The sequence below is a fragment of the Miniopterus schreibersii genome (assembly GCF_964146895.1).
Source record: "Miniopterus schreibersii genome assembly, chromosome: 14".
Taxonomy (NCBI): domain Eukaryota; kingdom Metazoa; phylum Chordata; class Mammalia; order Chiroptera; family Miniopteridae; genus Miniopterus; species Miniopterus schreibersii.
In genome coordinates this window covers 1,812,738-1,836,152 of record NC_138114.1, presented here as the reverse complement: position 1 = coordinate 1,836,152, position 23,415 = coordinate 1,812,738, and the positions used below count along the sequence as shown (strand labels likewise).

At 42.2% G+C, this 23,415-nt stretch overlaps 1 protein-coding gene across 11 annotated transcripts in view; it reads right to left on the bottom strand.

Annotated features, from left to right (window-relative positions):
• The window catches only part of CCSER2 (coiled-coil serine rich protein 2), a 203,316-nt gene extending 180,996 nt beyond the window's left edge, over positions 1–22,320 (bottom strand). For 5 of the 11 annotated variants that reach the window (XM_081157356.1, XM_081157345.1, XM_081157346.1 and 2 more), the window contains exons 1-2: positions 22,133–22,318; positions 6,781–6,849 (exon numbers count right to left, since the gene is read on the bottom strand). The gene's annotated coding sequence lies outside the window, so the exon portion shown is untranslated. Of the gene's footprint in view, positions 1–6,776; positions 6,850–19,087; positions 19,124–22,132 lie in introns of all 11 variants that reach the window. The other 6 variants (XM_081157350.1, XM_081157354.1, XM_081157357.1 and 3 more) reach the window with 6 other exon arrangements.
• Positions 22,321–23,415: the final 1,095 nt, after the last annotated feature.

Here is a 23,415-nt window from a genome sequence, read left to right as displayed (position 1 = left end):
AAACCATCCTGAATAATCAACTGCAACTGAAGACGAGGTGGAGAGCACCCCCATAACCAAGGAGGAAAAGGGGAGACCACATAGAGACTGTTAGGAAGTGTGGAGGCATGAGAGGGCAGGCTGGGCTCCCACAGGGAGCAGCTGAAGGTCCAGAGGGATATCTCAGCTGTGGGGGGCTCCCACTGAGGACTCTGGGACCTAAGCTCCAGGCTGGGCTTCCCAGCCAAGAGCACCAGAACTGAGAAAGGTGCCCACATAACATCTGGCTGTGAAAAGCAGCCGGGTTTCTGTCTGCCAGGGAGAAAAGGCTGGAAATGCAGGCTCCCTCTTAAAGGGCCAACCCACAAAGATTAGTGTGCAGCCACTCACCTTGGGCTCTAGCAGAGAGAGGGCAGAGTGGACTGGAGCTGTGTGAGGAGAGTTTAGGGTTGTGGGCTCTGGAGATAGACCTCAGAGGGCACCCCTCTGGATTCCTGTGCCGAATCATTCCCCCATACAGCAGAAGATATCTTTCTCAGGCAGAGATACCTTCCAAGCAGCTTTTGCCTGGGGCAGTGGGGGGGGGGGGGGCGGCAATTACCCAACCCTGTTGGAAAACATCTTGCCCTATCCTATGGAGTTTCTATAGGCTGAGGATCATTAAGAGACTGAATAACAGCCTCTGGGTGCTTTGAGACTTTGCCTGATTTGCTTCTGGACACAGGGCTTGGAAAAGCAGAGCTTGGTGAGCATCTTGGTCCTGTCCAAACACACCCAGGCCCAACAGAGGGAACCACAAGCTGTGGAGTGCAGAAAGCTTCAAACAGGGTACTCAAGGCCTGTCAAAACAGCATCTGACATTGGCCTGCACCAGAGACTGTCCAAAAAGACTGAGAGACATAACAGGCCTACTGAATACACAGAAACAAACCCAAATAGGCAGCCAAAGTGGAGAGACAAAAAACAAGCCCCAAGTGAAGGAACAAGAGAAGTCTCCAAAAGAGCTAAGTGAAATGGAAATAAGCAATCTATCAGATATAGAGTTCAGAATACTGATTGTAAGGATGCTCAACAGCATGAAAAAAGATATGGAAACTTTGAAAAATGACCAGTCAGAAATGAAGAATGATATAGCAGAAATAAAGAATACATTGGAAGGAAAAAACAGATTAGAGGAAGGTGAAGATCGGATCAGTGAATTAGAAGACAGGGTAGAAAAAATCAATCAGAGATTCAAAAAGAAAAATCTATTAAATAACAGGAGGACAGTCTAAGGGAGCCGTGGGACAACATGAAATGCAACAATATTTGCATCACAGTAGTGCCAGAAGAGGTTGAAAGTAAGCAAGGATTAGAGAATCTGTTTGAAGAAGTAATGGCAGAAAACTTCCCTAACCTGGTCAAGGAAAAAGTCACACAAGTTCAGGAGACACAGAGAGTCCCAAGTAAGAAGAAACCAAAGACGCCCACACCCAGACACACAATAATTAAAATGTCAAAAATTCAAGACAAAGAGGGAATCTTAAAGGCAGCAAGAGAAAAGCAATTTGTTACCTACAAAGGAGCTCCCATAAGGTTGTCAGATGACTTCTCATTGAAACTCTACAGGCCAGAAGGGAATGGCATGAAGTATTCAAGGTAATGCAAAACAAGGATCTGAAACCAAGGCTACTCTATCCAGCAAGGCTATCAGTCAAAATAGATGGTGAAATAAAGAGCTTCCCAGACAAAAAGAGGCTAAAGGAGTTTATCACCACCAAACTAGCATTGCAAGAAATGTCAAAGGAACTGCTATAATTAGAAGTAGAAATAGAAGCATTGCAAGAAATGGGACTGATGTAATAATAAGAAAAAATGGAGAGAGAAACATAGGCATAAAGAATTAAAATGGTAATAAATAAGGACCTACAAATAATAACCTTAAGGACTTTACGGGAGAGATCAACAGCGAAACAGTCATACTCATGGACTTTAACACCCCACTGACTTCACTGTGTAGATCTTCCAGACAAAAAGTCAACACAGAAACAGTGACTAAATAGCACACTAGATCAGATGGATTTAATTGATATTTACAGAACATTTCACCCCAAAGCTACATAATATACATTCCTCTCAAGTGCCCATGAGTCATTCTCAAAAGCAGACCACATGTTAGGACACAAAACAAGTCTCTACAAGTTCAAGAAGACTGAAATCGTATCAAGCATCTCATATCACAATGGCATGAAATTAGATATCAACTACAGTAAAAACACTCAACCACATGGAGGCTAAATAGCATGTTATTAAACAAGGAATGGGTTACCAATAAGATCAAGAAAGAATCAAAAACTTCCTGGAAACAAATGAAAATGAACACATAACCACCCAAAATCTATGAAACACAGCATAAGAGGGAAGTTCACAGCACTACAGGCCTACCTCAAAACGCAAGAAACATTTTTAGTAAACTATCTAACCCTACAACTGAAAGAATTAGAAAGCTCCCTGTGAAACCATCTGGACCAGGGCTTTTGTTTGCTGGGGGAGTTTTTATTGCTACTTTGATTTCATCAGTTGTTACTGGCCTATTCAGGTTTTCTGATTCTTCCTGATTCCGTTTTACATGATCTCACTCATATGTGGAATCTAATAAAGAAAATACACTGAGGAACAAAACAGATCCAGAGATACAGAAGCATAAAACAGACTAAGGAATCTTAGTGGGAAGGCGGGGGTGGGGGAGTGGGTGGGGAGAGATTAATCAAAGAACTTATATGCATACATGCATAACCCATGGACACAGACAAGAGTGTGGTGAAGGCCTGAAGGGGGGGACTGATGCAGGGCAGAGGGAATCAATGGGGGAAAAAAGGGGGGATATCTGTAATACTTTTAACAATAAAGATAAATCTTAAAAAAGAAAAATAGAAGAGGAGCTAGCTATGATATGAGCACTCTGGAGCAATGAGAAGCCATTGAAGGTTATAACCAGGAGAGTGACATGACCTGATTTTCACTTCTAAAATATTATACTCACTGTTACATGGAGAATGAATAGAAAGGGAGAAAACAAGAAGGCAGGGAAATCAGTTAAGAAGCTAGGTAGGAAGAAGTCCTACCTAGGATGAGAAATGATGATGGACTAAAGTAGGCTGAAGTAGATGGATACAAAGAAACAGAAGAGTTCAAGGTGTATGGGGGAGGTAGGAGCTACAGTACTTGGTGATGAGTTAAATGCAAGAGATGAGAGAAAAGGGAAAGACAAAAATCAAAAATGACTCATAGATTTTTAGCCTGAACAACTAATCAAAATTTTCCATTTTCCTGGGATGGAAAGACTGGAGGAAAGACAGATAAGGAATACAAGGAAAATCCAACTTTAAGTTTCCAAGACTTTCCTTAATACAAAGTTCTATCAAAATCTCTCATGATTGATTCTCTGCTCTTTAAAAGGCAGTCTGTAGCCCTGGCCAGTGTGGCTCAGTTGGTTGAAGCATCATCCCATACCAAAAGGTGGCGGGTTCAATTCCTGGTCAGGGCACATACCTAGGTTGTGGGTTCCGTTCCATGTCAGGGTGCGTACAAGAGGCAACCAATCGACGTTTCTCTTTCACATTGATGTTTCTCTCTCTCTCTCTCTGTCTCCCTCCTCTCTCTAAAATCAATAAGTAGATAAATAAAAGGCAGTCTATAGAAGGAGGACAGACAATGCTTTAAAGGAAATTTGGTCAACTGAAAAAAATTGAAATACAAATGGTAGATTAAATTATTATACCAATGTTAAATTTAGTCAAGTCCATAACTGTATAGTGGTTACATTTCTTTAACCCTTATTCTTAAGAAATACATATGGAAATATCTACTTAATGTGTCATGACTAAGCAGCTTACTCTCAAACGTTTGGCCTGTGTGTATGAGAGAGAGAGAGACCATATATACGTATATAGACACATGTATGCACATATAGCAAATGATAACCAAACGGCATAAATGTTCACAAGTAAATCTGGATAGACTATTCGGATAGTCTTTGCATTTTTCTTACTGTTGCAACTTTTCTCTGAGTATGAAATTATTTCCAAATTAAAGCAGTCAGCTCTAGGCTTCTCTTACTCATGCTAAATAATTCAAATTCTTTTCAACTCATCTCATATGTATTTCCCCTCAAACAACCATTTTGTCTTTTCCATTACCCATGATAGTGTCCCCATCAGGAAGACAAGCAGCACACAGCCGCTCTGTAAGAAATGGAATGACAAGAGGTGACAACTATGAGTACGAGCTTTTGCAATCTGCAGTCTCATATGACGTATAATGTCTGTATCTCTACTCCTTGGAATGTACTATGTCCTATGTCCTGATCTATATCAGGCTGCTAGATGACAGCTCTTCAGTTTTGTATTTTCTCTTCTCATGTAATATATAACAATAAGTTTCACTGTAGAATTAGCAAGCTCATGTGACATGTGCCTGAATTAAATGCTCTTCCTATGTGTTCCCATACCTATCTGGATATAGCAATTATCCTTCTATTTTATTTTTAAAATCACATCTACATGTATTCTACTTTCTCTACTAAACTGGGAGCTCCTTGAGAACAAGGACCACACAAATTTGGGGCTTTTTAATTCCTAAAGACTATCATAATACATAGAAAGGATAGTTAATAAAAGCAACTGAGTGAAGAAATAAAAGTTGCTGAAACATACTGCAGTTTTATTGAGGTTTTTTTGGTTTGTTTTTTGTTTGTTTGTTACCTTGGAACATAACATGAAAGTCTTACTCTGATTCCACAGGAAAGGGGACATAAAATCTAGGGGTTGCTGATAAAAAAACTGAAAATGTCAATAACATTATGCAAAAATTCCAAAATTCTGTTTACCTAAGGATACAAATAATTATAGTTTTATAGAATATAATTGAAAAAAAGTAAAAAGGTATCTTGGGCTGAAGCCTGAGTTATCAACCACACCTTAAAATCAAAGTACATTTATATTTAACCTATCTTAGCAAGTGGTCAATACAATGAAAGGAACATTCAGTGACAAGAAAATAAATGTCATAATAATTCTACACAGGATTTTGTTCTCTATTTTCAAAGACTCTTTAAGTAAAATTATGTAATAAGGTAAGAATATTCAACTTAGTAAGCCAATTAAACTAATCATTTTACTGTGAGAGGGTTTTACTGTTTTGTTTTGTTTTTCATCCTCCCTCGAGGATATGGTTTTACTGATTTTTAAAGAGAGAGAGAAACATCGATGTGAGAGAGAGACACTGATCAGCTGCCTCCCATACACACTCCGACTGGGGATGGAACCCACAACCTAAGTATGTGACCTGACCAGGAATCGAATCTGCAACCTTTTGGTGTAGGGGACAACACTCCAACCAACTGAGTCACCGACCAGTGTGAGAGGGTTTCTCAAATGCTACAATTAAACTTGCCAAAAAGTACTCCAAAAACAAAACTATCAAGTAGAAATGCATCTTTGCCCCAATGACTATATGGTATCACTTCAAAATGTTCCACCATTAAATGTTAAAATACCAAAAGCTTAAAGGATACTTCAGAAGCTGTAAAATTAAAAAAACTTACGTGAGTCCCTAGTAGGACCTAATCATCTTCTGGCACTTAGGACAGAATTCAGAAATTCAAATCCAAATATAATGCAACACTGTCAGTTTTTCCTTTCAGTCTCCTAGGAACTAGCTTTTTCTGTTTCATGCCTGCTACTGGTACAAGTCTACTTGTGGTTTATGACTACTTCTCACCTGCACTCACGAGAGCTTCCTAATAGTTGGCACATTATCTCTGTGTGATGCCCAAAGTTACAGCTCTGGACTCATCTAGAGTTACCCAAATGCTGCAGCTGCGTGGGGGGAATGGTAAGCAGCCCAGCTCAGCCATTAGATCCTTGCCAAGAGTGAGCATGTGCCTCTCATCACCCTCTTCAGCCCTCCTACTATGAATGAGAGTACAAGGTGTCCTACTCAGCTGGATACTCTGCCTACATCCTTACTGTCTATACTCCTAGTTCCCTTTAGATCTTCCCACCTCATGGAAAACAATGTACAGGTCAATTTGTAATAATTCGCAAATAAAATTCACCCTGTCTTCTCCAACACTACCTCATTTTTCAATCTAGAATCTTACCATCTCTAGCCAGTATTCTACCATGTGTCCTTAAGTCCCTACCTTCACTTTCTTCCCCTCCAATCTATCCTTTATACTTTTCCTAAAGTTAATATTCAAAATTATAAATCAAAGAATTTATATGCATAACCTATGTGGAGGGGGGGAGCAGATGCCGGGTGGAGGGGATCAATGGGGGAAAAAGGGGAACATCTGAAATACTTTCAACAATAAAGATAAATTTTTTAAAAATTATAAATCTGATCATGTCACTCTTCAATTTAAAATCCTGCAGTGGCTCTCTGAATAACAAATGCCATAAATTAGTTCTAACAACAGCAGCTGATACCTACTGACTACTTATGTGCCAGGTACCTAGATTACCTCATTTAAGTCTCATAACATTCCTACAATGTAGATATTTTTATTATTCTTATTTTACAGATTTAAGGAAATTGAAACTCATAAAAATCACAATCTGTTCATAGACAGAGAGTAGTCACAAAGGCCTTCAAAGTCTGGCTTTGGTATTCCTTGGCAGCTGCTCCCTCCCACCACTACCCAACAAACCCTGCTTCCACTCAACCAAACCACCCAAAGACCTGTGATCACACCATGATCGTTCAGGACCCCTTACCAGGAACAGGCTACTCCCTCAGCTCAAAATGCCACTCACCCACCTTGGTCCACCTTGGGAACACTCTCTGAAGCTTTTTCCTCTTTTTCTCACCTCCTTCACAGTGGAGTTCCTAGGCAAAACAACAGAAGCCAAAATGATACACACGTCCCACTCTCAACTTCAAAATACTATAATATACAATATTTAAATAGATCTTCCAAGGTAAGTTACAAATGAGAATCTAGTGCCAGCCTCATAAACCTTAAATTCATCAGAAAATGAATAAAGACTGATGCTACAGCAAAAGCTAATGTAAATGCACATAACACTTTTGCAAAATATTCACAATAAATAAAATTCAATTATTTTTAAATATGTGCTAAATCATTTAGAATACAAAGAACTTGAATTTTAAAGTACTTTCTTCTGCGAATTTGGACGTTTTAAAATGTTACAAGCAAGACAAGTTCTAAAATGTACTGTTTGCAAACCAAAAATAATTCAAGAAACTAAAAGCACTTCTATGGCTATATCTGGGTTCAGAAAATAATGACTCTATACTAAAGGACTTGTGGTTATGAAACACATTAGACTTTTTAGAGGTACAGTGATTAAGTTACCATATCTGTAGCATTAGCACATTAGGCCAGTGTCTTCCAGGAACATACAGTAATATCAGAAAGCTCTCCTGGGTATTAACTGACAGTTAAATAGCATCTCTTCAAGTACTACTCAGATATATTAGCTTACAATTCCCAATACTAAAGCTCTCATTTCTGCCTATTCAGTCTCAAGATGTTCCCATAGTTAACTGCTCTTAACTGGTATGTGAACACCAAGCACCACATATTACTTTCAAACCTTTAAACTCTTTTCTAGCTCCTTAAGAAAATGTCCTATAAGATAATTTCTGGCACTTCTCCCAGGCAGACCTCTGTTTCCATATATCTTACGTTTTCCCTCTAATTCTTATAAATCATATTCTTAATCCTCAAGCAAATTTCTTGTAAAAAGCATAAATTATTTCCTAACAATGTTATCTAATAAAAATATTTAGGAAACTGACCTTTAATAGATACACAAGGATTAGTGGTGTGGGACCCAAAATTATTATCCCTTTGGCATTCCTATACAATATAACCAACATGTGTTTCCTATAGAATGTCCAGGACCAGACAGAAGGGGCTTTTTACAATGGCCTATTCAGGATATTAGAGCCTGGCTCACAAGAGATAGTTAAGGGAATGGAGAGGAAACAGCTCCACAAGCAGGACTTGACGGCTAATAGAAAATGAGGGATAGGAGAATAGAAGTCAAGTTGATTTCTGGGTTTATAATGGATAACTGAGTGACTGGCAGCATCATTAATCAAGATGGGCGAATGAGGTGAATACGTGTCTGGGAAAAAACATGTACTTAATTTTTGATGTTCTAAGTTTCAGGTTTTCTACTAGACAATCAGATGGGCATTCTAAATAGCAAACTTAAGGACTAGAAGTTCTCAACAGAAAAATGGGCCAAGGAAATGAACACAGAAAGGAGAAAATGAAAAACGTGTTCAAGAAAGCATGGCAGAATGAAGGAAAAAAAGTCAGCCTGAAACCTCGAGAAACATGAACATCAAGGGATAGGAGTCAGTAAAGACAGCTGAAAAAGAACAGGTATAAAAGAGAAATAGGAGACTGATGTCATGAAGACAAAGAAGAGAAAGTGTTAAAAACATGGGCATGATCATGTAAAAAGTTCACAATGGATTTAACAATTAGGAACTATACGGATAGATACAATTTCAGATACAATCTACGAGGATAGATACAATTTCAGTAAGTAGAGGAAGCAAGAGTAAAAACACTGTTGGGAGGGGGAATGGCTCAAACAAAAAAGCAAAAAAGGTAAAGTGTGGTGCTCAGTGGTTAGAGCATCGGACTGTGGACTGCAGGGTCTCCAGTTCAATTCCAGTCAAGGGCACGTACCCCAGTCAGGGCGCATGCAGGAGGCAGCCAATCGATATGTCTCTCTCACATAGATGTTTCTCTCCCTCTCCCACCTTCCAATCTCTCTCAAAAGCAATGGAAAAAATATCCTCTCGCGAGGATTAAAAAAACAAAACAAAAAAAAGGTAAAATGTGAAGTGTGTTTAGAATAGAATGTAGAAGAGTTCTGTTGGAATGGAAGGTTCATATAGCAGAAGAAAGAAAGTCTAGGCCAAAAACTTTGCATTCCAGATTATATCTATTTTGGACTTTATTCTGTGAGCAGGAAGAAAAAGATAGATAGCTTTTTTTTTTTAAAGACTACTACTTTGGTGACTAGCATCCCTGGTGAACTGGAATGACAAGAGGGTTAAGGTAAGGCAAGCTATTAAGCTGTCATAAAATTACATAGTAATAAGGGCCTAAGAGAGGCTGGCAATAGCCAAAGTAAGAATTAAGGGATACCTGAAAGAGATGTTCTCTACTCCTTGGGTGCCTTAGATATTCCACTGTCACTATATTATTATACTCATCATGCTGTATCATAATCATTTGTGGACTAGGACCCTCTCTTATTCAGCCTTTCATCACTAGTACAAACAAATCAGGAACACTGGAACTGGGTGAAAAATGTTTGTTGAATTATAATAGAACTCAGTAATGATAAGATATATAAGTGAGACTTAAAGATACTGCAGAGAATACACAGATTACATGATACTGTACAGAGAAAACCCTAAAGGCTTCACCAAAAAAATACTAGATCTAATAAATGAATTTAACAAAGTAGCAAGATTCAAAAGTAATATTCAGAAATCAGTGGCATTTTTATACACCAATAATGAACTCTCAGAAAGAGAAACTAAGAAAACAATCCCATTTACTATTGTTGAAACAAAAAATAATAATAAGATACCTAGGAATAAATTTATTCAAGGAGGTAAAAGACCTGTACTTGGAAAATTATAGGGCACTGAAGAAAGAAATAGAAGAAGACACAAACAAGTGGAAGAATATACCGTGTTCATGGATTGGAAGACTTAACATCATTAAAATGTCCATACTACTTAAAGCAAGCTATAGATTCCATGCAATTCCTATTAAAAATATCAATGGCATGTTTCACAAATCTAGTACAAGTATTCCAAAAATTTATATGGAACCAAAAAAGACCCCAAATAGCCTCAGCAATCTTGAGAAAAAAGAACAAAGTTGGAGGGCTCACAATACTGGATATCAAACTATGCCACAAAGCCACTGTAATGAAAACAGCCTGGTACTGCCCTGGCTGGTGTGGCTAAGTTGGGTGGGTGTTGTCTCGTGTACCAGGAGGTTGCAAGTTCCATTCCCAGTCAAGGGTACATGCCTAGATTGTGGGCTCGATACCCAGCAGGGGGAGTGCAGGAGGCAGCAGACCAATGTTGCACTCTCACATCAATGTTTCTTTCTCTCTTTCCCTTTCCCTTCCTCTCTCTCTAAAAATCAATAAGCTGTTCTTTAAAACAAACGAACGAACAAACTAACAAAAACCTGGTATTGGTACAAGAACAAGCATTTAGATCAATGGAACAGAACAGAGAGCCCACAAATCAACCCATATGTTTACGGTCAATTAATATTTGACAAAGGAGGCAAGAGCATACCATAGAGTAAAACAGTCTCTTCAATAAATGGTGCTGGGAAAATCGGACAGGTACATGCAAAAAATGAAACTAGACCACCAACTTACACCATTCACAGGAATACACTCAAATTGGATAAAAGACTTAAATATAAGTCAAAAAACCATAAAAATCCTAAAACATAGGCAGTAAAATCTCAAACATCCCTCATAGTAGTATTTTTGCCAATACATCATCTAGGGCAATAAAACAAAGGGAAAAAATAAACAAATGGGACTACAGCAAAACAAAAAGCTTCTGCAGAGCAATAGAAAGCATCAACAAAATGAAAAGGGAACCCACTGTATGGGAAACATATTTGCCAATGATATATCTGATAAGGGGTTAATCTCCAAAATATATAAAGAACCTATATAACTTGATACCGGGAAGACAAACAACCCAATTAAAAAATGGGCAAAGGACCTGAATAGACATTTCTCCAAAGAGGACATTCAGATGGCTAATAGACATATATAAAAATGCTCAACATCACTAATCATCAGAGAGATGCAAATAAAAACTACAATGAGGTTATCACTTCACACCTGTCAATAAGTCAAGAAACCACAAGTGCTGGTGAGGATGTGGAGAAAAGTACACTGCTTGTAGGAATACAGGTCGGTACAGGCACTGTGAAAAACAGTATGGAGGTTCCTCAAAAAATTAAAAATGGAACTGCCTTTTGACCCAGCGATCTTGCTTCTGGGAACATATCCTAAGAAACTCGAAACACCAATCAGAAAGAATATATGCACCCCTATGTTCATAGCAGCACTATTTACAATAGCCAAGATCTGGAAATGGCCCAAGTGCCCATCAGTAGATGAGGGGATAAAAAAGCTGTGGTACATTTACACCATGGAATACTACTTGGCCTTAAAAAACCGACATCTTACCTTTTGCGACAGCATGGATGGATCTGGAGAGTATTATGCTAAGTGAACTAAGCCAGTCAGAGAAAGACAAATACCATATGATCTCACTTATATGTGGAATCTAATGAACAAAATAAGCTGACAAACAAAACAGAACCAGGACATGGAGCATTGGAACAGAGTGAGGCAATGTGAGAGGGGAGAGGGGGTGGGGGGACTGGGTAAAAGAAGGTGAAGAGATTAGCCAAAGAACATATATGCATAGCCCATGCAAAGTGTGGTGAAAGCCCGTGGGAATAGAGGGGATGGAGAAAATGTGTAATAGCATCAACAAAAATAAATTTTAAAAATAAGTAAATAACTTTTTTAAAAAAGATTCTGCAGAGAAACCTAAGTAACTTACAACATAGTGATATAGAAAATACTAATGGAAAAGTCAAGATCAAGTTTAAGGAATGAATTTAAGTTATGTTTAGAGTGGAGGGTGTCTAAGGCCAACGTCCAATCAGAAATGCCAAAGAGAAAAAAATGACACCACAAAGAAAAATATTCAGATATTTAGAACAGAAATAGATTTGATATATATAATGAAATCATCAACAAATCTCATTATTTGCTCATAAGAATAAATGTTTAATAAAATATTAATTTCCTAATATTTAATAAATTATTAATTTCCTAAGATACTTTGGAATATGACCATCTTAAACATGCTGTCTGAACTGCTCATTTGTATATTCTGTACAAATTAAGTTGATGTAAAAGCCCAACCAAATGGGTCAATCAAAACTAGGTCAATGTTGAAAAATTATTTGCTTTACTCCATCATTTATTCAACAAAATGTATTGAGTAATTATAAGTTTGTGATGGAGTAAGGGGGACTAGACATAAAAGCAAACAGAGTAAAATACAGCAATTATTACAACAAAACAACTGCAAAGTGTTATAGGAACACGGATAACAGAGAATATAATGGAATAGAGGAATCATGATAAAAATATGCCTAAAAGCTTTCCTAGAAAAGGAAAGATCTATATTGATCTTTTAAAAAGAGGAAGTGATTGAAAAAGACAGCTAAGAGGCTGAATGGTATTCTGGAAGAAAGGACCACCACGTGCAAAAGCACAGAGATGTCAGTTGCTCATCTCCATGGAGCCATGACAGACGGTAAGGGCCACAACTCACGGAGGACTTTCTGTGCACCGACAAAAGAATTTGACCACTATCCCGTGGTCCAGTGGTGAGAAACATCAGATGTGCATTAGAATCCCCTAGGGCGCACTCCAGATCCCCTAAAGCAGAGGGCAAGTGCACGGAGGTGGGCAAGAAGAAAGAGGGAGAGCTGACTGCCATAGACGGAGCCACAGCAGGTTTTTAAGCATTAACAGGACCTGATCAGATCTGTGTTTCAGAAATCCAAAGTCAGTAGCATGCATCAGTGACTAAGGGAAGGAAATCTGGAGGAAGACCAACAAAGGAGATTAAGAAGCGACTGCAATGATGCTCCACCACTAAATACTGACAACTACTTCCTCAAACATAAGTGAACCACAGAAAGAGGCATATAAAGTGCTGTAACTGTAATGTGGGCTTTCAGCTTAATTTTCTGAATTCATCTCAGATACAACTCAATAATCAGAAGCAATTACAGTAAAAGCATGGTCAGGTACATTAGAAAAAAGGAAAAAGAGTGTCCATAAAATTTCCCCTTAAAAGTGCTCATTTATATTTCAAATTAAAAAGTTTTTAAGGGGGGTGGATGTGGGTTGGAGGGAATCAATGGGGGAAAAAGGGGGGGATATCTGTAATACTTTCAACAATAATTTTTTTTTAAGTTTTTAAAATATTTTCTTTAGTAAAAAGGTCTTATAGTAAAACTACCACATCAGACAGAGATTACCAATCAAAATTTAGAACCTACAACTGGGCAAGCACTATGTAAAACTGCTGAGAAAAATAAACAGGAAAAAGTGACCAGAGAAGAAAAGGTTAGCAATAAATAAATTTTAAAAAGACCAGTTAACCTACTTCCTAATAATTCATAAAAAAATTTGTTCCCACATATAAATACTACAGTTTTGAACTAATGAAAATTCACCAAATTGGGGAGGAAAGAATATTCTTTAACACCTCTCCTCATGAGCCACTGTCTTCATTTGAAAGAATAGGTTAAAACATAAGGATATATGTAATTATAATGACAGACCTTGGGTACACAGATTAGGACAAAATTAATTTCACTTATTTTTCAAATAAATGGTTCCTGTAATTTTTTCTCTCTTAGATCATTCCATCAGCTATAAATACTCTCTATTTATATAAATATAGTAGAAAAGCACCCATCTTAAAAAAACATTACTTGACTCTATATCCCCTCCAACTACCACCCTATTTTTCTCAGCTTCAATTTACAGTAAACTTCTTAAAAGGACTGGCTATTGCCCTGGCCGATGTGGCTCAGTAGTTACAGCATCAGCCCTCCTGCACCAAAGGGTCCTGGGTTCGATTCCAGTAAAGGGCATGTTCCTGGGTTGCAGGTTCAATCCCCAGGCCAGCTGGGTAAGTGCCAGAGGCAACTAATTGATGTGTGTTTCTCACACTGATGTGTTTTTTTCCTCTCTCTCTCTCCCCCCCTCTCTCCCTCCCTTCCTTCTACTCTCTCTAAAAATCTATGGAAAAAAATATCCTCAGGTGAGGATTAACACACACAAAAAATAATTGAAGCTGAACAAAAGGGAGGAATAAGATTCTCTCTACTTTCGGTATGACTGAACATTTCCATTAAGAAAGTCTTCTCTGCCCCGGCCAGTTTGGCGCAGTGGTTAGAGTGTTAGCCCATGGACGGAAGGGTTGCAGGTTCGATTCCCAGTTTAGGGCACATACCTCAGTTGCAGCAGGGTGAGTATGGGAGGCAACCAGTCAATGTGTGTCTCTCAGGTCAACGTTGCTTGCTCTGTCTCACCTGCACGCTCTAGCTCTCACACTCTCCCCCTCCCTCCCTTCCACTCTCTCTAAAAAAAAAAAAAGAAATATCCTCTGGTGAGGATTTGAAACAAAGGGGGGGTTCTAATGCTTAGAAAAAAAATAAACGAGAACTTGAAGGAATGAGGAAACAAGTGCCACTTCTCAAACAAGACAAGCACGCTTCAACCACAGGACCTTTGTACTCTTATTACATCTTCCTCAAATATTCTCTCCCCTAAATCTGCTCAGATTAGATCACATCACTTCCTCCACATATCTGCTATAATACCATTCATCACTACAGCCTTCTCTAACCACCTCATAAAAAAAAGCAGCATCCCGTCACCTGCTCTTTCCACCAGAGCAAACATATTACATATATACCTGTTTATTTCCCATATGTTATCATTATAGACTGTAAGTTTCACAGGGCAGAAAATGTGTCTTCCTCACTGTACTATTACTAGCAAGTGTTCAGCAGGTATTTCTTGAGTGGATGGATGACATGAATGAGGAAAATCCAGACTCAGTATCTAGTCTCAAAGCCTGTGTTGAGGGAATTTACAGTGTATAACATGTCCTGGAAAGCTGTCAAACGTAAGAGTGGCCACAACAATGGCAAAGTTTCTAACTCTAGCTGAAGTCAATAATAAATAAGGATTGAAAAGTCCAGACTATCCTAAAATAAAGAAAATAAACTTGAGAAAAAAATTTAAAATAAAAATAAGGGAAACGATGGCCATCCCTGCCTCTCCACTTCCTGTAAAGGAATACCACCTGGCCCTAGCTGGTCGCTCAGTGGTTAGGGCATCAGCCTGCAGACTGGAAGGTCCCAGGTTTGATTCCAGCCAAAGGCACATACCTCATGCCTCGGTTGTGGGCTCCATCCCCAGCCCTGGTTGGGATGGGTGTGGGAGGCAACCAATTGATGTCTCTCTCTCTCCCCCACTTCCATTCTCTCTGAAAAGCAATGGAAAAACTATCCTCAGGTAAGGATAAAAAGAAAAAGAAACAAAAAAAGAAAGAAATACCACCTGGGTATGTTTCCTACAAGCTGGCCTACCAACTCAGACCAAAACATTACCAGGCCCATTCTACACACTTAAATAGTCGTTATGAATAGTTCCTGCTTTTCTAAGCTATGATCTTCAGAGAAAATTGTAACTCCCAACCCGAACACTGCCAAGACATAATGGTCACCGAAAGCTCTCAAATTTCCCTAAAGCACTCAGGCTGCAACCAAATATCATTAATAAGATAAAAACAATTCAAAGTACCTTTGGTGTCTGCCTATCTTCACTGTCCCTAGAATATTCACTAAGGGCTCAGGCATCAAAAATTGTGGTATCTTGGTCTGGGGGTAAGGATATGGGAGGGAGAAGGGGGGGACAGAGAGAGGTACAAGGAGGGGGGAGGGGAGGGAAAGGGGGGAAGGGAGAGAGGGAAGGAAAATGAAGGAGAGGGAGGGAGAGGAAAAGGAAGAGGGGGAAGGGGAGGGGGCAGGGAGAAGAAAGGGGGTGGGGAGGGGGGAGGGGAGGGGAAGGGAGGGAGGGAGGGAGAATGAATTTAAAGAAACAGGACCTAGATTAGTTTGAATTTTAAAGAGAGGTAGCTTGCCAGGGAATAGAAAGCATCTACTAAAATATACAATGTCACCTGGACTTTTCAATACCAGACACCAACACACAGATCACAGAAGGACCAAAACCTGGAGACAGCCAGCATTTCTCAGCTAAAGAGCTATTATGTCTCCCATTCCCACACACAGAACTGAAGCTAAGGGGAGCAGTAATCGGAGAAGAGGGTGGTGACACATATGGAAAGGAGGGGAGAGTATTAGTTACCTATGTTTGTTTATTTGTTTGTTTGTTTTTCCCCTTCCCATTGTACTTACCAAGTACAAAAACTGGGCAGATGAAAACTGGGAAGGAGAAGGCAGAGTAAAGGGTAAGAATCTCTGAAGCAAATGGTAGCAGAAGAAATCAAGAACAAATTCCTTTTCTAAGGAATATGTCTTTGAAAAGCAGACATATGAAGTTAGGAACTGACCAAAGAAATTTAAAACAAGCCTGTACACCTTAGATATATAAAACTGTACAAAGAGAACAGAAATTCTTAATTATTTGGAATTATGGTCCTGGAGCACTGTTAAAATCAGCACTTCTCAAAGAGGATCCAACTACATTCAAACATGGAAAAATCAACAGGTAATAAACTTCAGCTTTCATGGACCCAGCCTTTAAGAAACCTCTGCCTTCCCAATGGCTCCAATTCTCAAAATAAGGAAACAGAAATCTTGAAAGTCAGAGAAATAACTCTGAGGACATTCACAAGCAATCAACTCAGCAGAGAAGAGCAGAAAACACAGATTACACCTAACATGCTCTCATTGGTCAATTCAGTTAAAAAGAAAGGAGGGTTCTGATTGGTTGCCCTCTTTAGGCTGAGTCAAACCCCAACATCAGTGTCCATAGCAAGCAGGCAAGCAGGTGTTTGAAGCCAAAGGAGGCAGGAGACAACAGAATACACTGAAAAAGGTGTGTGTGGGGGGGGGGGGGGAGTCTGTAACAAAGGAAAAGACAATGTAGCTCTATACAACCATAGGCCATCAGCATATCACATTAGGGCACACCAACCAGAACTGATTATAGCCTGAGGTAGCATTCTGTGTTTACTTCTCTATTACTTCCTGCTCCTTAATACTCCTCCCATGATCTATCACTGCCACCCCCGACAGCCTTTACTTTCTACAGCTCCTCTTCCTCTATCAACTTTTAGATTCTAGTGATCTGGTGCTTCCCACAGGCAGTTCAGTCTCTTACCCTCTTCCTGTATTAGCTCATCCTGTATTAGCTCATGCATTCTACTCAGCCCTGTCCTTGACAAGCACTTAATCAAGTGGGGGAGGGTGATGTGTCACTAGGTTAGGTACAATATCACAGTCAGTGCTATGAAAGAAATATAACAAAGTGCTGTGAGTGCATATTCACCTGTCATTACCCTATTTGGTATTTTCCAAATCAACACTCCAGCTTCCCACTCTCTTGTCAGTTACTAAGTCCTATATCTTTCCATCATATCCCCTGATCTCCAAATCCACCTTGCAGTTTCTCATATGATCTATTTCAAACACTTTCTATCAAAAACACAACTGAGTATATTTCCACACTGTCGTATCAGCCATCTCCCTAAGAAACATAACATACCATATTATCCCCTTGCTTTGAAACATCTAATAGCTCTCCAATGGCTAAGAGATCAAGTTCAAATCCTTAGCACAAAAACATAAGATAACATGTTTTTCAAATAGAGCCTTTTAAAAGTAGGCAGATGAAGTTCCAGTTCCACTACTTACTAGCTGTGCTACCTCTGGCAGGTCACTTTTCCTCTCTAAGTTCTCCCAGTTGCAAAATGAGGATACAAAAAGAACCTACCTCTCTTGGGGTTGTTATAAGAAACAAGAAACTCTATGCCAAACACCAGCACAGTACCAAGCACTCAATCAATATTAACTAATACCCTGGGGTGTCTCATCTATCTAGAATGTCTCACTTCCCAAAGGAAGCAGATAATCATGGTCTTCCTTTCACATATTTTAGAATGATTAATAGTAAGAGTTAAATCAGAAATGGTCTTCTGGTTAATCCTGAACCAACAAAAACTTCAATTAACCAAAATACTACTCTCATGAAAATTTCGGTTTGTCTAAATTTACTATAACTTATTAAAAAAACCAGTACTTGTTTATTTTTTTAAAAAATAACTAGGTTAGTTTGTTTTGTTTTGTTTCTTATTCAAGTTCAGGAATCAAAAAGCAGTACCTTACAAATGGAAGCTCATTTAGACATTTAAGAATGTGATTCTCTGTAGTATAAAATCCACATGAATTAAATTCAATCTCAATCACATATACAATTTGCTAAAGATATATATGTGTGTGTGTGTGTGTGTGTGTGTGTGTGTGCGTGTGTATACATACACAAAACAAATTCTAGAAGCTTAAGAAAATAAGTGTGCATCAGATGATGGACAGTCATTTCGACCTCACAATCAAAAGATGAAATCACAAAATTTTGTTTAAAAGTCAGTGATTTTGCCCTAGCAGGTTTTGCTCAGTGATCAGGCCCACAGATTGAGAGGTCCCAGGTGCAATTCCAGCCAAGGGCACATACCTCAGTTGCAGGCTCCATCCCTGCCCTGGTTGGGGGCTCATGCAGGAGGCAACCAACCGATGTGTCTCTCTCACATCAATGTTTCTCTTTTCTCTCTTCTCTCCCTTCCACTCTCTCTGAAAAGCAAGGGAAAAAATATCCTCAGGTGAGGATTTAAAAAAATAAAAATAAAGTCAGTGATTTTAAGAAGGTAAAGGGGGGATAAATGGTGATGAAAGAAGACATGACTTGGGGTGGTAAAAACACAATACAATATACAGATTATATATTATAGATTTGTATATCTGAAACCTATATAATTTTATTAACCAATGTCACCCCAATAAATTCAATAAAAAAGTCAGTAATTTTAATAATTTTCAAAACTGCAAAGTCTACAACAATAAACACAACAAAAACAGAAGATTAATGTATTTATGATGTTAAGTGCTAATGAAAATTAGTAAGAAGATCCCTGTAAATTTATGCACAAAGGACAAACAATGCCAACAAAGGAGAAAATAAAACTAGAAAAACACTGCATTTGCTTTTCTAGTGTAGATAGTATGTTAGCAGGTACCCTTATAACCATTTGTAAAAAAAAAAAAACTTCTAAAAAACAAAAGCCTATAATAGTAGTATAAAACTGTCAACCAAACTGCAGGAGGCAGTGTAAATCAATACAACCTTTCAGAAATAAATCTGGCAGTATTTTGCAAAATTGACAAAAACCTTCATACCCTCTGACCTTGTAATCCCTCTCCTGGAACTTTAGCCTAAAAAAAAAAAAAGGACAGCTATATGTTAACTGCATTACTTGCAAAATGGTAGGCAACTTAGATGTCCAATTATTAAAAGTAAGCAACTCAACTCGTAATATTATATAATAATTTAAATGTACAAAAACCTTAGCAAAAAGAAAACATTAACTATGAAAGCAAATATTAAACATTACATTTATGCCTTGATTATCATATAAAATCATGTATACATGATGAGAAATAAATAAGAAGAAAAATTAAAAATTCTATTTTTTTTCTTATTTCTTTGACCATTAAGTTGTTTGTAAAATAAAAAGCCTGTTTGAACTGATCAGGTCCATCACAGTAAGTACACATTTTAAAATTGATTCTTCAGAAGCATAAAACCACAATTATCATTCCCCCCCCCAAAAAAAACCTATCACATAGAGAAATCAGATAGACTCTTCTCACATACAGAGTAGCCATAGATGTAATTTTAGCCATGCTATTAGCCAGCTGGAACTTGGTTATATTAAAATCTCATTTTACCATCAAAACATAACTGTAGGTAGGATCTCCACATGGTGGGCAGAAGCCACTTATTATGGGGCATTTGGAGAGCAGGCCCCCGAGCACTGAGGTTAAAAACTATCCAAACAAATGGAATAGTGAAGCTCAGGTTTCTCCCATATCCCCAAATGAATTATCATGTTTCTTAGCCACTAAAGAGCTAAGCATTCAAGGAGGGAGAAAGTGGGAGATTTGCTCTCCCTCTGAAAATTGGTAACTTCGTCATTTTCTCCCAAAAGCACCATGGAGTAATGAAAAATACACAAACATGAGGTCAGGAGATGTCAGGTGACTCTAAGTAACCTCAAGCAACTTGCCCTTTGGGGTATAATTTTAAAAACTGAACCAAATAACCTGTTAATTCTTTCAAGTTTCAATAGTCTATTAATTTAAAAGAATTACCCTCCCCCGCAACACACACACTCAAAACCCCTCAGATTGTAAAACAATAAGATTTAGAATTAGGAAACTGGGAGCAAAGGTAAGATACACTGATGGTCAAAAACCTGGATTGTATCCCAGCTACGTCTGTCCCTTTCTACCTGTATGACCTTGGGCAAATTACTTTGCCTCGAAGTCCTAAAATCAAAGAAACAGCGATCCTACAGGCCATGCCCTTTTATTTTTGTGTCATAAAGTGCACTGTTTCTTCTGTCATAACTGGGGTTTCCCTCCTAACCAGAACAATAATTTTGACTTCATTCTTAGAAGTTTAAAAGTGCCTCATTTGTGCATTCATCTTTTCTAAATTTTCTGATATTGAGAGGAGTTCACACATTTTGCCTGTCTTAAAGCCATGCTCAAGATTGAGGGCACTCCTCAAAACGCAGTCAGCAGTCTCCGCGCACCTGTGCCGCACACGGCGCTGCGTCCTGAGGAGGCCCGCAGCCGGGGAGACCCACCAGCCACCACCTACCCGCTGACCAGCGCAGCCACCCAGCGACGCGCTGCCGGGCGCGCAGCGCAGGGAGCCGGCCGCGGGCGGGGAGCAGGGCCGGGCGGGGTGGCAGGCGGGTGGTTTGCCAGGTAGAGGAGCATTCTCGACCCGCCCGGGGCGACCCGCGGAGGAAGGCGCGGTCCGGAGGCCTCAGCAGCCGGGCAGGAGGCGGCGACGTGGGGAAGGTGACGCGGACGCCAGCGCCGGGCCGCGAAGGGCTCGGGCTCGGGCTCTTATCAAACGCAGGCTCCGGGAGCCACCGACGGGCCTCAGCGTGGAGCCGGGTCCCCTTCCTGCACCAGGGCCAGGGGCTGGTCGGGGCGGACGGAGACGCGGGCCCGGCCGGAGGCTGCGCTCGCTCAAGCGGGGTTCCCGGGGCTCCGGGGGCCCGGGGGCCGCAGAGCCGCTCCCTGCGGCGCTGAGGCGACGCCGCTGTGAATACAGCGAGGAGACCGAAGGGGGTTCGCTCGCGGCCAGTCCCGTCAGAACCTTCAGAAAAAACCAAGTAAGAAAATACCGCAGACGCACAAGGAGAGGCTGGCGGCAGACGAGCCGGGAGACCGCCCGCGGGGAACAAACGGCCCGGCCGGCGCCCACCGTCCACCGCCCACCGCCCGCGGAGGGGCGCTTGCCCCGCCTCCGGCTGAGGAAGGGCCGCCGGCACTGCGCTCCGCAGGGCGGCCTAAGGAAGGGTTTTCAGTGGCAAAGTTAGAGGTCCCATCGCGTTTCAATCCCCAGGAAAACAGGAGAAAACGAACGTACGTACTGTCAAATGGCCACGCGGCGACGCCTAGCACAGCCCACGTCGCGGGTGGGAGCGAAACGCCCCGGGCCCCTGAGGAGCCCCCCGGCCCCTGAGGAGCCCCCCCGGGCCACTGAGGAGCCCCCCGGCCCCCCTGAGGAGCCCCCGGGCCCCTGAGGAGCCCCCCGGCCCCTGAGGAGCCCCCCGGGCCACTGAGGAGCCCCCCGGCCGGTCGCGCCGCGGAGGCCTCGTCGTGGGGCAAGTCCACGCATTTGCAGTGACTGAAATTCAGGCTCAAGCTCAGCCACCAAGGGCGACCTCAGAGGAGTCATTCCTCCTTTTGACAAAAAAAGTCAGCGCATAAAACACAAATACGTGGTATGAAAACAGCCGGTATCCAAAAGGGCAGGAGAAGCGCCCGCCGATGGAAGCCGTGGGCTCCACGGGTCCCCCTCAGGCCGGTCCAGGGCGTGCCTGTTGTGTCCCCGCGATAGCCCCTCCCCCAAAGCAGTCACTGGGCGCCCCCGCGCGCCCCGCACCGACCCGCAGGCACCCCGACGGAGCCCCGGAGGTCCGAGCCTCGCCCCGATTCCCCCCGGGAAGGCGGCAGCCCCGGCGGCCTAGGCCGGCGGCCCGTCACCGCCGGGCGGGGGGCGCGGAGGGTCCCCGCGGGGGGCAGGCGAAGGCGCCACCGCCTCGCCCGGCGCCGGCCTGAGCGCCGGACCGCGCCCACTGCCCGGCGGACGCGGACGCCCCTCGGCGGGCCCGGCCCCGCCCCGGCCCCAGCGCTTACCGCTCGGACAGACCCGGCCGCGGCCCGGCTGCGGCTCGATCGGCGACCTAGGGGCGCAGGGACCGCAGGTGAGGCGGAGGACCGCCCGTCACGTCCCCGCCCGCAGCCGCCGGCATCGCGTCAGGGCCCAGCGAGCGCCCGTCCGCAGCCGCGGCCCCTCCGCCCGCGCCGCCCGCTCCGCCTCCCGGGCCTGCGCGCGGCCCCGCCCGGCCACAGTGCGCAGGCGCGAGCCCGGGGCCCCGCCCCTCCGCCCGCCAGGCCCGAGCGCCGCCCCTCTGGCCCCGCCCCTCTGGCCCCGCCCCTCTGGCCCCGCCCCGCGCCGGCCGTTCCACCGCCGCATCCCCCTTCGGCCCCGGCCCCTCCCCCGACCCTGCTTCTCCACCCGCGGCTCAGGCCTGGGCTCCGCCTTCGCCATGACGTCAGCCCGGCGGCTGACCCGCCTCTAACTGACCTTCGGGGCCCACCCGCGCGGCGGGAGCGCGGTCCTCGGGGCAGCTCCACCTCCCGACCCGGCGCAGCCGCCCCCTTGGGAACCCGCGGCTCCCTTCCACCCTTGTGGACGGGACGTCGCCCACGTTTTGTGTTTGCGAACCTGTGCCTGTTCCCAGCCTCCCAGTGCCCGGGCCGGGCCAGAACCCTGCGCTGCCTGCCACCCCCAGATGAGAGTTGACATCTTGCTGAGCCTAAGGGAAGAAACAAGCACCCCAAGTGCTGAGGTTTTGAGCAACCCCGTGGCACCCTCAGTCTGGACTCCTTTTGCCAAGAACCCGGACTCTCGCCCGCAGGAGGTCTCCCCGTGCTCTCTTGCCTCCAGGCCTCCGGGCCGCGTGTTCAGGCCCGCGAGCTACCCTTACCTGGAAATAGACCAGTTGCTCTCTAAAATCGTTGGGTTCACACTTATCAACAGCTCTACTACAATAAATAACATTTCAGGAGTATTTCTTGAAAAATACCTACTTCTTCCATGTCTCCAGATCAGTGGTACTCCAAGGGGAAGAGGAGTGTGACTTACCAGAAGGAGACAACCGGCAAGCCCGATTTGAAGAACCACATTTCATTTAATAATATACTTTTATATTTTGAAAACAAAGTGTGATTTTTAATAGCCTCTAGAAATAAAAATTGAGTTTATTGGATGATAAGATGCATGTATAAAATATTGAAAAAGACTAGACCTAAACACCCTGCACCTTATCTTTGCATAAGTCAGATCATCAGAAAGGCAAACTCCAGACTGAAACTCTTAAACACACCACCCAAGAATATCCCTCAAACAGTGCATT